Below are 14,641 nucleotides of genomic sequence, written 5' to 3' on the forward strand. Positions count from 1 at the left end.
CTTGGCCTCAACTCTATATTTTATAATTAAAAAAGCAGAGGTTATTTCTCGCGCAAAGGACGAGTACGTTACATTATTTTAAGCAGTAAGCAATAAAGCTTACGTGTTTTGGCATTTTTACAAATTTTACCGTTAAAAGGGGTAGAGCACCCCTTAGAGAAAAAATCAATATGTACATGTTTTAAGTCATCTAATTTCGTTGATATTGTAAGGATTTTTAAGGTCACCGATTACAAATATATCATCAGATTTTGTAAATTCAAAATGGCAGATCCTATACAGTGGACAAAAAGGCGAAAAAGTCATAATTTCAATAGCAAATTGTGCACTAGTTTGTCAGCTAGCTGATTACGTATTTTTTATGAATTTTTGAATATTCGAAATACCTTGTGCTTTAAACCGTTTATCTCTAAATTTCTATACCCCAAATAGGCTGGAGCATAGTGGTGCCAAATAAAAAAAAAAGTGCTAAAAATTCGTGCTTCACTGGGATTTAAGCTTGAAAAAATCGTTTCATAACTTATTTCGTTCCTTTTTTATGCTCTTAAAAAGATAAAGTCTCTTGCTTGTGTATCTAAATGCCGAATATAGATGTATAGTACATCGACATACAGACGACTAATAAAATTTCAGTTTTTCCAGATATCTTCACGAATTTTCGACTAATTGAAATCATTCTTAATGGAGATTAAAGACGATGAGAAATATTATGACAAATTTTTTTATAATTTTGAATGCAAAATCAAAATATAAAACCTCTGACTATCTCATTTTTTTAATAATGGATATTTTTTTGGAGATAACATACCTAACTTTTGATAGAAAATAATAATTCCTAATAGAGGTTAAAAATAGTATAAAGTAACGTTACTGTCGGCTTTTTTTAAATTTTTGAAGCCATATTCTAATTTGGAAGTGCTGATAGTCTCGTTTTTTCGAAAAAAAGACGTTTTTTCGAGATAATATACTGAATTTCAAAATGAACAATAATTCTCGATGATAATTGAACATAATTTAAAAAAACTCTTCAAAAAATTTTGGCACCTAAAAGCATAAAAAAATCTACAGTAATGATACTTTATACTACCTTCCACTCTTGATCAAGAATTATTACTACTTATTTAAAATTCGCTATAAAATATTGAAAAACAAAGTCATTTCTTCTTAAAAATAAGATACTCAGCGGTTTAAATTTTAAATTGGGCTTAAAAAATTCTCAAAAAATTTAGTCATATTACTTGATACTATCTTCAACCTCTATTAATAATTATTACCATTTAATTAAAACTTGCCATTATATCTCTAAAATACGTCTATTCTGTGAAAAAACGAGATAGTCAGCTATTTAAAATTTGAATTAAGTGATAAAAATTATTAAAAAATTATAGCAATAATCCTTTGAATTATCTTCACTTTTCATCGAAAATCATTTCAATCAATGAAATGTTCGCGAAGATATCTTGGAAAAGCTGAAATGTTATCAGTTATCTGTATGTTGACGTGTTATACATAAAAATAAAGTATTTAGATACACAGGCAAGAGACATAGTTTCTTATAGAGCATAACAAAAGGAACAACCTAAGCTATTAATCGATTTTTTTAAGCTTAAATTCCAGTGAAGCACGAATTTTTTCACTTTTTTCTGCATTTGGCAGCACTGTGTGGAGGCTTGAGCATGTAAACTGCAAAGTCCCAAACCCCTTAACCCCAGACAGGCCAAAGGCCTGTGTTTCTTAATTGATTAATCTCAAACCACTAAACCCCAGGCAGGCTGTAGGTCTATGTATTTAAACCGCAAAATCCTAAACTCCTAAGCCCCAGGCAGGCCAAAGGCCTGTATGTGTAAACCGCAAAAATCCAAACCCCGAAACCCGAGACAGGCCGGTGCTGTGGCCTGTATTTTCTAATTGATAAATCTTGAACCCCTAAATCTCAAGCAGGCTGCAGGCCTATGTATTTAAACCGCAAAATCTTAAACTCCTAAATCCCAAAGAGGCTAGAGGCCTGTGCATATAAGTCGTAAACTTCCAAACCCTTAAACCCCAGTTAGGCCGAAAGCCGGTGCTTTTAAACTATGAAACCCGTAAACCTTAAGTCCCAGACAAGCCAGAAATCTGTGTTATTAAATCGGAAAACGTCGAACCTTTCAACCGCAGACAAGCCGAAGTCCTTTGACTGAACTGAAAAACTCCTAGCTCCTAAGCCGCAGACAGGCCGGTGGCATATTCATAGTATTCATCTTTTGTATTTAGTTATTCATTCATTTATTTACTTATTTGTTTATTTATGGGACTTACTTACTTTTTACAAAAATAACAACAAAACGAAATTAGTGAGTAGTGCCAAGTAATTCAGTAATATAATAAATTTTTCTTTAGAAATACCTTAATACATTTAGACAGTTACATTTAATGTGTAAATCAAAATATTTATTTATTTTCACACTCAATAAACAGTTAACATCATTACAATACAAGAATACACAGAATTTTCACTTTAATTGTGCTCAATGAATCTGTGATAATCTCATAAATAATAATAAAGTTTAAAGAAAAAACGTACCTTGAACTGTATTTAATGTTGTCGTTGATTCGTATGTATTGGATTTAATTATTGTGCACGATCTGTATATTATTATATGTAAAAATTGTTACTCATTATAATATTATTTATCATTATATGATTTACAATAATGATAATCATTAAAGAAATAGGTTGAACACAACGTTCTTACACTTCGAAAATGTTATAATAGCCCTTTTACCATTTATGTCGCATTTTACATACTCAGAGTTGAAACAGTTGTCCAGTATTTTACAGCTTTTTTTATAATCTAAATAAATCGTTGGTTTTTTACACATTGGTCACCTTTATCATGTACATCTTTGTCGTCGTTTACATACTCATAATCTACAGGAATATCATCAGATGGTAGAAAATTATCGTCGTGTTGTAATGCCTCTTCCACTTTATCATCTGTACCTCTTACTTTTACAGAACTTCAAATAATGTTAAACAATACTTCTACTACACGTTTTTCTTCGTCATTTATTGGTAATTTATTTTCTTGATAAAAATCTTCCAACATTTATGTTAAAATAAAAACTACATTGATAACGTGTATGTTACGTACGATAGCATATAGCTATGCGTGCGTGCGCCTCCGCTGGCTTGGGCCCGAAAGGTAGGGGAATAAAGAGAAGAAGTGCTAAGAAAGGGAGAGCGAAGAAAAAGAGTAAAAGGAAGATTAGCTAGGGGCGTGAAAGCGGAGGGACCGAGTCCGCGAGACTAGAATACAAGCGCAACCTCCCTCGATTAAAAGTAATTCTAATAAAGCACAAATTAATAACAAGTCACGCTTTTATATAATCCCACACCGAGAAACCCAAGTAACAGCTGGTGTCAGAAGTGGGATATAGACAAAATTTTTTACGGTCTGTCTCGTGTGCTGAAATTACTTTGTCTCGTGAAACAAAAATTTTTTTTTAATTGATCAACGTAATGAACTTATAACAACAACAAAAAAAAGAAAATATCGCTCATCAAAAAAAGTGTTATACATGCCAGATGCCAAACTCAGTGTGTCAAGCACAAAAACATGAAAAAACTCTAAAATTTGGAGGCGGAGAAAGAAGGAATGACTGCATATCAAGCAAGTGAAACAACATACCGGAACACTAGAGGTAACTATCAAACACCGAATCCAGGGAAATACGGACAGAAATCAAATACGGTACGCCGAGGGCAGACAGCAGCCACAGACGGAACATGGGATACACTACACAAAAAAGAGAAACAACAAAGAAAAGCAGCAGCAGGTCAACTCCCAGAAGGATCCAAAGGCCAACTTATGGAGATACACAGGATCATCAGCGTACTAGCCGTTGTGACAGAGTTCTGTTAAGTAAATTTCCAAGTAGTTTTTGTATATTACACTCATAACTCCCGAGGAAAATACGCACTCAGAGAGATAGTTTTTATGCATCGATATTATTATCAAATCGGAAACTTTAACAACATTGGTAGTGATACGTAATTGCATACACGAACATATTCATAATAGTTAAACGAAAAACATCCCATACAAAAAATAAACAATAAAAATTTAATTTATGTATATTAGACGGAGAAGGACAAAAAACCGATAGGGACATTAAGGACACGAACATTCACGAGATAATACGGGATGACATAGACAATGACGTGATATAAATCAGCTTAGAGCATGGTACGAAATCATGGGCAGAGTGGCGGAAATCGAGTAAGAAAAAAAAGCTGTTTATGATAAAGATAATAAAAAAACTCACATCGAACATAGTAAGATAGAAAACGAATCTGGGAAGCCAGGAAGACCTCACGGATACAGTAGAGCGAGAAATTTCTCCTACCGCGAAACGTAGGGTAATCCCTAAAACAGATTATACATTAGCCCCATTGACCCGAAATAACAGAACTAGCGCTATGAATGACTTGACGACGTTGGTAACCTGCGAAGAATCACGGGCTCGATCAAATACATGGACTCCTGTTCACTCAAAACAATGATACAACAAATAGGGACGGAAATTTTATTGGAAATCATGACATACATAATAGAGCATACAAGCATGATTTCGTAGATATACATTATACATACCAAACAGGTGATAGGTACGAACGCACGCAAAATTACGCCCTGGGGCTGACAGAGCATGCGTTACAGCAAACTCACACACGCGGGTTACAAAACTTCCTAGCCACATTGAGTAATCTTTCCAACAACATACTAATATTCGATGGTGACCCAGTAAAACTCCCATTGTTCGAACAAATGACTAGAATAGTATCCTTTATAGTAGGACCACTACATGAAAAATTCTTCATAGGAACCCTAGCAAATATTACGAAGTTGGACAAGCGAGTTCGTTCCCCGATTGGCACAATTTTTGACAAAAGATGAATTTTTGACAGAATTAAAAAATATATATACTTGCACCGACAACGCCACCACCTTATTGGCAAAACTAAGAATCGTATCACAACAAATAAATGAGCCGGTAGATTCGTACTGTGACCGAATCCAAGCAATATACGGCCGAATAATAATTCTATATGACATGAGCTCAATTTACTTACCAACATAGAAGATGTTGCTAAAAAAAAGCAGAGAAAGAGTCAGTAAGGCAATTTTACTATGGGCTACAGACTCCGCATAACTACCAGGTAACTTGATGCAACCCATCAACATTAGGCGAAGCAATAGTGATTGCACTGACAATAGACAGCGAAATAAGCTTCCGCTGCGATGTACTAACGTAGTGCAATAAGTGCATAAGAATGACACAAGAAGGGGCAGAAGAAGCAGAAAAAAGTGTATACATGTACTATCAAGTGTAAGTAGCAAACACGCCGAAATGGTACCCAAACAAGACAAACTATGACCCCTGTGCATTCTGCAACGGGCACAACCATGTGACAAGACTGTGCAAAATATTCCCGCTGAATACGGATGCCAAAGAGACAAAAAATTCAGATAAAGGGGAACATAATACACCAGCAAGAAACGACACTCAAACAAATTAGACAGCAGCAAATAATAACGGTAACTCGATCCCGAGTTGTGCGTACTGTAAGTGGAAGGGACACAGCACGAGCGAGTGCCACACGAACTACAACGAGGTCAACGGCGGATTCGATGAAAACTATTGTAATAACTGCAACGATTACAAGCCTAATGATAACTATAATAGAAATAATTGTACTAACGATAATAGGCCTAACGACAGCTGTAATAAAAATAATCATAATGACTGCAACAACAACAGGCCTAGTGACATTTACAACGGAAATAATTACAATAACTACAACAATAACAGGCCTAACGCGGGTTATAATAGAAATAATTACAATAACTACAATGACGACAGGAATAGGAATAATCATAACAATCACTATGATAATAACAACCAAGGCAACTAAAGTTACAACGAAAACAATGATTCGGCAGCAATTATAATAATGATAACATAAATAATGACAGTAGGTTCAATCAAAACAACCAGAACTACAACAGACATGACGGACGATTTGGTGGGAGTAACTAAAATAATTTTAATAATAAAGAGAACAATCAGAACAATCAAATATACAATAAAGGTGACCTTAGATTCAACACATACAATTACAATATTAATAACAATAATAGGAACTACAATGGAAAGGTCAATTATTATGCTAACTCTAACGTATATATTTTTAAGGTTAAGTCTTGTAGATATTCTTCTGTTAAAAGTGGGAGTTCCTGTGAACGATTTTTATTCATACGTATCAACCTCTGAGCGTTTCTCACCGTAAGGTTTTCTTTCCAAACACAAACTTGAACACCGTTGATACCCTATGCTCTTTCATTAATGCGTTGAGCTTTTTCAGTGTCTGCACCTTCCATATAAATAAGGGGATGATAAGGGGTGTTACGGGGTGCACAATGCGGATTAACGAGGCGGAGTCTCTCCACTTCGACCGGGCCTGTGTTGCCCAGATACACAACGGTGACACTCCCTGTAAAATATTTTGCGGGTCTTGTGCGCCGAGACACCGCTGCGAAATATTGTATCGCGGCTGCAAGGTGTCTGTCGTCGCTTTTCGCGACGATCGTTTATAATTATTATAAAAGGGAAAATTGAGGCACACTAAAAGAAGTAGCACTCGCGGGTATTTTTTTAAAATTAAAATGTATATTCAGGGAATATGAAATAATAACAAAAAAGTATTCGCGGGTGTGAAGTGTATGTGTGTGTGTGTGTGTGTGAGTTCTCGCTCGTCGAGCGCAATTGCTCGACGAGCTCGCGGCGCGAAAACGCAGACCGGGCAGACTTACGCGGGCTAATCGAGGGCCGCTGCCCTTTACAATAAAACGGTCGCCTAAGGACCGTTACTCACGGTCGCAGGTAGTGACGACTCTCTCAGTCTCGAAGGAGCTGTCGTACCAACGCTGGGACCAGTAGGCGTCCCTACTGGCAGTGTCTGGAAGTCGAGGTCACTGACGCTAGCCTCGCGTTAACCCTCTGGCTGGGGGAGCCTTCCGCCTCTCGTGGAACTCGGGGTCGCCTGCTTTCTCAGCAGCCTCCAGCACAGGTCGCCTGCTTTCTCAGCAGCCTCCAGCACACACCTGATATTCTCTGGACGTCGCACCCAAAGTCACCAAAGAAAACACTTCTCGCGTGCCAAAAATTTATCGCGCAAAAAGAAAACAAAATAGATCACGAGAGTCGTACTCAAAATTCTACGCTTCTCGCGCGCTCGCTTGCTCAAGCTAATCTGTCTCTCCTTGCTTCCTTTCCTGGCTTTCCTCTCTTTTCCCTTACCCCTACTTTCCCATCCCGCTTTCCCACTTAGGTCCCTTGAACTCTTTTTCCCCCTTTCTCTACCTGCCCTAGCCTACTATCGTGGCCTAACGGTGGGGCACCGTTACACCCCCCCGCTAGACGTTGGATACCGGGGTTTCCAACTCTACTACCTAGGCGCCATTCAGGAAGGCTACAAGGACGATGTCTGTGGGCGAGGAGAAGAAAACACGGAGGGTAGAAGAAAGTGGGGTACAATTTATTAAAGAAAAGAAAAGAAAAGAAAAGAAAAAAAAAAATGTTGATGTGCCATGGATCGGCTGGTCCTGGACTAAAGTCACTCCTGGACCCAGTTTCCCGCTTTCCCACTTAGGTCCCTTGAACTCTTTTTCCCCCTTTCTCTACCTGCGCTAGCCTACTAACGTGGCCTAACGGTGGGGCACCGTTACAGGGGATATTTGTTTATTAGGGCTCCAGATATTCTGTCAAAGTTTCCAAGATTTGGAAGATGACTAATTTGCATGACAAAATTAAGAAACTTGCAAATTGACTTGATGTGACCATTTCTAGCCTTAACTATCCACCGTACACGAGTAACTTTGTGAAATTCATTTCCACCTTCTGTGGATAGTTGAAGTTCATGGGGTGCAAGCAACGCTGGCATTTTACATAAAATTTCTCTCTGTTCGAGTAATTCGACTGCATCTCTGTAACCTCTGTCCACTACAAATATGTCACCTTCACAAAACTATTGTTCCATACGATTTTCTTCCTCTTTAATCTTATTTCGTAACATAGCAGCGTCGTTATACCTTGAATGTTAAAAATATGACCTTTGGATGTCTTAAATGTACCTTTTAGGTGCAATTAAAAAGGCTGGTTTAAGCAAATTTCGTCCTTTATGAACACAAAAAAATGTCTTAAAACTCGGAAATTCCAAATTTTGGGAATGTAGCAATAAGTACCATCAACTACTACTTGCTTGAGGTATGCCCATTGCAGAATACTATTATATATTCGCAAATTCCGTTACATGGTTTTCTATATATTGGTCTCTTGTGATTGTTGCAAAACTTGTATTCTGTGAAACAAACTGCAGCATAAGAGACTGCCCCATAGTGGCTGTAGCTAATCTTGCAGTTTGACTTGTCGAATAGTTACACACTGTCGTGATAAATTCGTCACTAACTCCCTGTCACAACTTACACAAGAAAGCAAGCAAGTCCCTTTTTTAACATACCCATGGCCACCTTAACAAGGAACAAGCACACAATACTTAAACAAATCTTAATATTGAAATTTGCTTAAAGATGTAAAACAAGTGAATTCATCTTCTGTAAGACTACACTCATCAGTAAATCTTACTTCAAAACGAGCGACAGTTTGAATCTCTTGTAAAAAAATTGTACGTAAGGTTCAGAAATCACACAAGGTTGATTTATAACTTGAAAACTGTCAAATAATAGACGCATTACGTAACCTCGGCTGTCCAAATGTCTTGTTCATAATTTCACAAACTGTGGTATACAAATATTACATTGTTGAAAGTCTTGCACTCACTCGATAACACATGTATGTTGATTGTAGCGCCACAAATGAAGCAAGAGGTACTTTGAGTTTGTGAAAAAACGTTTAACCTAACACAAGTGGGATTCTCTTCAACCAAACGAAAATCATGAAGTATATTTTGGTTACATGTAACACATATCCTGATTGCAGAAGTGATTTCAAGAGGAGGATCTCCCAATTTGTCTCATCTACTTATAGCCCACTCATTTTTATCGGCATTTCTATCCCTATAAATATGCACCATTTGACGTGAAACGAATCTTATATTACACATGTAACAATGTAGTTGATTTCAGAATGCCATCGATATTTAAGTTTCAGAGACATTCTCACAGGCAAAAATGATGAATCACTGAATTCATTCTAAAAATCGATACAAATTGTATAAATGCCTGTTAAAGAAATAGTTATAACACAAACTTATGTTATGATACATACTTTAAAAATGCATTGTATAAATATTTCTTTAGCAGCTCTGCAAATTGGATACATAAAAAGCTCACATATACATTTTTATGTTCTTTATACGTACGGCACAATAAACTGACCGTCATAGACATTTAGAGTATAGATCATAGACAGCACGCATAAGGGTACGGTCATGTAGGACGGAAAAAGCCAGCAGAATGTCAAAGCGTCAAGAAAAAAATTTCCCCACGACGATTTTTCACGAGTAACGTGTTCCAATCCCGCTATAAAAAGTAGAATAGTAACTAGTAATAGTAACCACGTTCGTAAAGTCACTTACCTTGTACTTTTACAAAACACGTTAAATACATATAAAGTATACGTGGAGTCTGCGTATACTCTACAACTACATTTATGATGCTATCCAGTACATAGTATGCCAATGTTGATTCTGGATTTAACGATTTCCACCTACAATAGTGATTTTTAACGAGTTGATAAGTACTTTCTCTTATATATCGAGATGAATCATGTGCATTCAATCTCATCAACACGTAATATATGCATAACTATGAGTTCGTTTTTTTTGCGATCGGTCAATCAGTCGGTCGGCCCAATTTCTCAAGTTTGTACTTCCATATCCTTGGAAGATTTGAATATACTTAGGATGTAAGTAGTAGCTTCTTAAGATCCAAGGAGTTCTTGGATTTTAAGATTCCTAGAATCCCTAGACTCTACCCACTAGACGAAGTTCAGCTACGAATCAGGTAAGACTCATGCCAAAATCTCACATGAGTTTTAAGTTAGAATCATGTGATTCTCAGATTATTATAAGCTGCTTATGAGATGAAACTCATCGGAGAATCAGTTGATCATCATTTCTATTATAAAAACACGATGAAACTTTACGTAAAATGTATTTTTTTAAATTCGTCATCTAATAATAATGAAGGTATCTGACATGAAGAGCAATCTGGAGAAGTTTAAGACCATACGAGCAAGGCCGATATAATAAATGACACAGAATTCCAGTCTACGGTCTATGTGCAGTCCAGTGCATAGTCGATGATGTAACCATCACTTTCGTCACTCTCCATGGCCATTTTATGCATGTAACTTTATAGGTTTTGAGGAAAACAAGCAGATAAAGCATACAAATTACTGGATTTTGAGGTTGTGTGCTATTTAAGCATGCGACGGAATGGTTTATAAGGTTATGAACATTTAAAGCATGAAACTTGCAAGGCTAAGAATTACTATTCTACTTTTCTGCCAGTTGTTTTCAACACTATTTGATCAGCTTTTTTGGGCTCATATACCTATATTTAACTACATGTATCTTAAAATCTGTCCAATATAAAGCTTAGTGCCTATAGAGACTCTTATTATACAGGTCAAGAACTAATATTTCCCAAAGTTTCGAAGAAATCAACGGGGACCAAATTTCGATAAGATTTGTACGGGGTCCTTGTTTAAGTTTACCTCCAATTTTTTACTTTAACTTTGATGTTAAATTTATAGTTACCACTACCTTCTGGACTGCGTCTCACTGGAGTCTGCTTATATCTTATTTATGCCACTCCTAAGTCCCACTTATGCTCCACGTTACTTCTTCTCGACTTCCGCTCAGCCACCATTATGCTTTTTTTCAAAATCCTACGAAACTATCGTTAAAGTCGTCTTTAAGTGCCATCCTAGTACATAATCATAAATAATCAGGTTTATTCAAATGTATCAATATAAACTGTGATGTTTACTCCCACTTAATTGTTCACTACATCGTGTTAGTATTATCTTACAAGCGGATTTACAGCTTCAATGTTTACCAATGTATACGTTTTCTTTCATGATGATGCTATTTGACAACAACTTACGTCATAACGGGCAGCATAATTGGGACTTAAGTGTCAAAAAGGCCAAAATGCGTAGTTTTGTGAAGCAATTTGTTGAAAACCTTTTTGTAAAACTTTTTTTTTCGGAATTCGTAGAATCAAGTGTTAATGTTAACAATCGTAAAAAGTGTCGACAGTCGAATTTCATAGTTCTGACATAAGGCTTATAAAAAATTGCTCTAATACTTGGTATCACAACAATTTACAAATCACTCTAAGAATGCAATATTAGATTGTAATTTTATTTAACTGTTGAAAATTAATTAAGAGAAAATTTTTTTTACTGCGGTATTATTTATTTATTTCTTTTTAAGACGACCAAATCCAAGAAGAATGTATAAAGATTTTTTTTTTAAAATTTTGAACCCCGTGCAAAAAACGAGACAAAATGTGAAAAGTCCCTGTGAAGCACACAGCTTATAACACATAAATAAGAAAAATTAAGATATCTAGTTTAATGGGCAGATAATGAGGTAAAAGGATCGTATAACAAGGAAAATACGTTTATAAAAAGAGTCGTGAAACCCTTGACCAATAAAGACTGACTTATATATAAATTTAAATATATATATGGGTCAAAACGCGTCACCGGATCACTGGTGCCCTCAAAATTTTATTTCACCGTTAAACACTTTTGTAGTCTTAAACTGAAGGTTAAAAAGTATACTTCATTTTGCCGTGTGCGCTTTTTGTAAAATCCAAAATGGCGGATCAGCATAGTGGCAGCAATTTGTGCAAGCCACCATGACTTATCAATTTCATAATTATTTAAGTGCTCAAATCATCGTAACATTTAGAAAAAGACATTTTTCCAATATCTGCTCTATTCTAGGCATAAATATAAGCTACTTTTTCTCTTTGTGAGCAGAAGTACGTCCATAACCTCAAAAACAGTAAAAAAATCGAGTTTTTTGGTTTATAGTAGCTGAAAATGTTTGAAAACCATGATGTACGGCTTATTACTGATAATTATTTGTTGTTTCATGCAAATACGTCCTCTCTGTATGCATGTACACACCAGCAAACCCGTAACCTCAAATAAATCCAAAAATATCAGTTTTACGTGGTTTGTAGTCACTAAGAGATCTTTAGAAGTATAGAATAAATTTATTTGAACGTTTTACAGATCTAAGGATACAAGTGTCACCTAACTCTGCCCAAGAACACAGTTTTGTATCTTTAATTTCAAAAAAATTCTTTGCAAATGAGTTTTACATGGCGTACGGTTACTCGGGGCAAGAAAAAATTATGGCATAAGATAAAAAGCACATGTTTTCTAGTGCTTAAAAAAAAAATTTTCTTGTTTGCTTGTTTGCTTATTTCTCATTCATTCATAATGGTTAACAATTTACTTATTTAAAACACAAGTGTAATGGCTTGTAACTCGAGGCACGGTAAAATTATTTTGAATACATCATTAATTACTTATCTTTCATTCCAAGACTCTTTTAAATATATGATGCTTGTGCTAAATAATAGTTTGTCTCCCTTAATTATGTAGTTTTCTTCGTTTCAATCGTTTAGATGCCTCTAAATGTTTTGTGGTTTCTTTTGTAATATAAATTACTACAGCCAAAGGTTTTGGAGCACCTGAGTATCGCAAAATGTTTAATGTATTTTTATCTTTAGGATCAAAAGCATGACCCAATTGTATTTTTGTCACTGGTAGGGTATCGTTAAATCTTTTGTTTAGGAATCTGCGGGTATGCTCGTGGTCTTTTTCGCTGTAAAAATGAATTTGTAGGTCGAAAGATCACTTCTTAGCTCATGAAAAAAGAGAACTCGCATCAAGAATAGCTTCGTTCGGTGAAGCTTGCAGATTCGCTCTAGTAGCCTCTCTCTTCACAGTCGATCCCACTCTATCGCAACAACCCCTCTTCATGAGATATTCCGTAGAAATGCCATTCAGCAAAAACATTTAAATCTTTTTATGATTAATTTTATTATTTAAAAATGGTTTTTAAAGTGCTGTTTTGCACCATCACTGACACATAATTTTGTCCAAACTTAGACAGATCTTCTGAATTTGAGGTGTTAGCTTCTGCTGCTGTTTTTTTTCTCAATAAATACGTATACAAACTAAGTACAATATCAAATATTAACTTTTTCAACAATGTGTTCCAAGATTTCCAAAAGTGGCATTATGACTGGTTATGTTATTGATTTGGTTTATGTTTAGACAAGTCATTTGACTACTTTTAAAAATTCTGGTCTGTACTTTTCTAAGAAATACCATTCTACGTGTATTTATTTTGTAAGTCTTTTTAGCTTATAACATCAGTTATTAAGAAAAAAAAATAAAACATACTATGGTGTGTACGTGTGCAGTTGTTTCAACATACATTATATCTATTAAATTCATTCATTAAAAGCACTACATACATTAAGTTTATCTCAGATAACATTCTATTGCCAATACATAAGGAAAGTCCGTTTCTGTCAAAGGTCCCGAGACTTCTCATACGATTGTTTTTTTATTTGTAGTTTCATCATTTGCAAGTGCTTAAGTCTTATTTGAAATAAAAGCTGTAAGCAACGCTTACTGTAGGCATTTCGATCGTTTGGAATTGTTAACTTCTTACAAAGAACTTATCGGCTCCAGAACGACGCATAAGAGGGTTCAGTCCTAAAAAAATAAAAACACTCCAGCAAATAAATAAATATACAAAAAGAATGAAATTAAAAAGTATTTCTTCCTCTATATTGACCAATACATGCATTATGTTCGATTAATTATTTGAAATAAGTGATTTAGAATAGTTTGGGTCTAGGTCTCGGGACCCCCGACAGAAATAAAACTTCCGTCTCAAAGGTTAGTAAACTGGGTATGATAGAAACTGAAAAAATAAGAGTACACCTAATTTTAATAGATCTTTCTAAATCCAATACAAAAATAGTGAAAATTTTGATATTATTACGTATTCGAGCACGTGCGTGCATAAACTACATATACTTATTAATCCTACTTATGTTACACGTGATTTACGGATTCTAAGTACTTTCATGTTTGCTATGATATATGTAATACATGTACGAATTGTTGGTCATGTAATGAAGAATGGAAAAGAAATTTTTCTATACTGAGCCGAAAGAAGGTACTTTTGTCCTGTTATGGGGGACGAAAATTCCTTTTATTTAAATTATTATTCATGCATTTGATATGACGTCATATGTGTACAATAAATTTTGGTTGGAAACTTTGTATCCGACAAATAAAATTTTTTTTAATTTTGGCTACCATAAAAGAAAAATAATCCACGCTATCTCATTGAAATTAAGGAAAACAATAGACATGTTCCACTTTAAAGTTGTAATTTTTCATTTAACTTGTTTTTTTACATTTAATTTGCTATGATTATTTATAATTTAATATCAAAATTCATCCATGCTTAACTAATTTCTACTGATCTCAAAATTAATGAGAAATATAGGTTTCAGTGACGTGACAT

General features: G+C 35.2%; 1 protein-coding gene across 2 annotated transcripts in view; it reads left to right on the plus strand.

Annotated features, from left to right (window-relative positions):
• Nucleotides 1-14,641, plus strand: part of CSN8 (COP9 signalosome subunit 8) — a 178,853-nt gene that overhangs the window by 99,031 nt on the left and 65,181 nt on the right. The window lies entirely within an intron of this gene.

Source organism: Copidosoma floridanum, unplaced genomic scaffold (genome assembly GCF_036245765.1).
Source record: "Copidosoma floridanum isolate Cflo_tuat_1 unplaced genomic scaffold, Cflo_Japanese_pri ptg000004l, whole genome shotgun sequence".
Classification (NCBI taxonomy): domain Eukaryota; kingdom Metazoa; phylum Arthropoda; class Insecta; order Hymenoptera; family Encyrtidae; genus Copidosoma; species Copidosoma floridanum.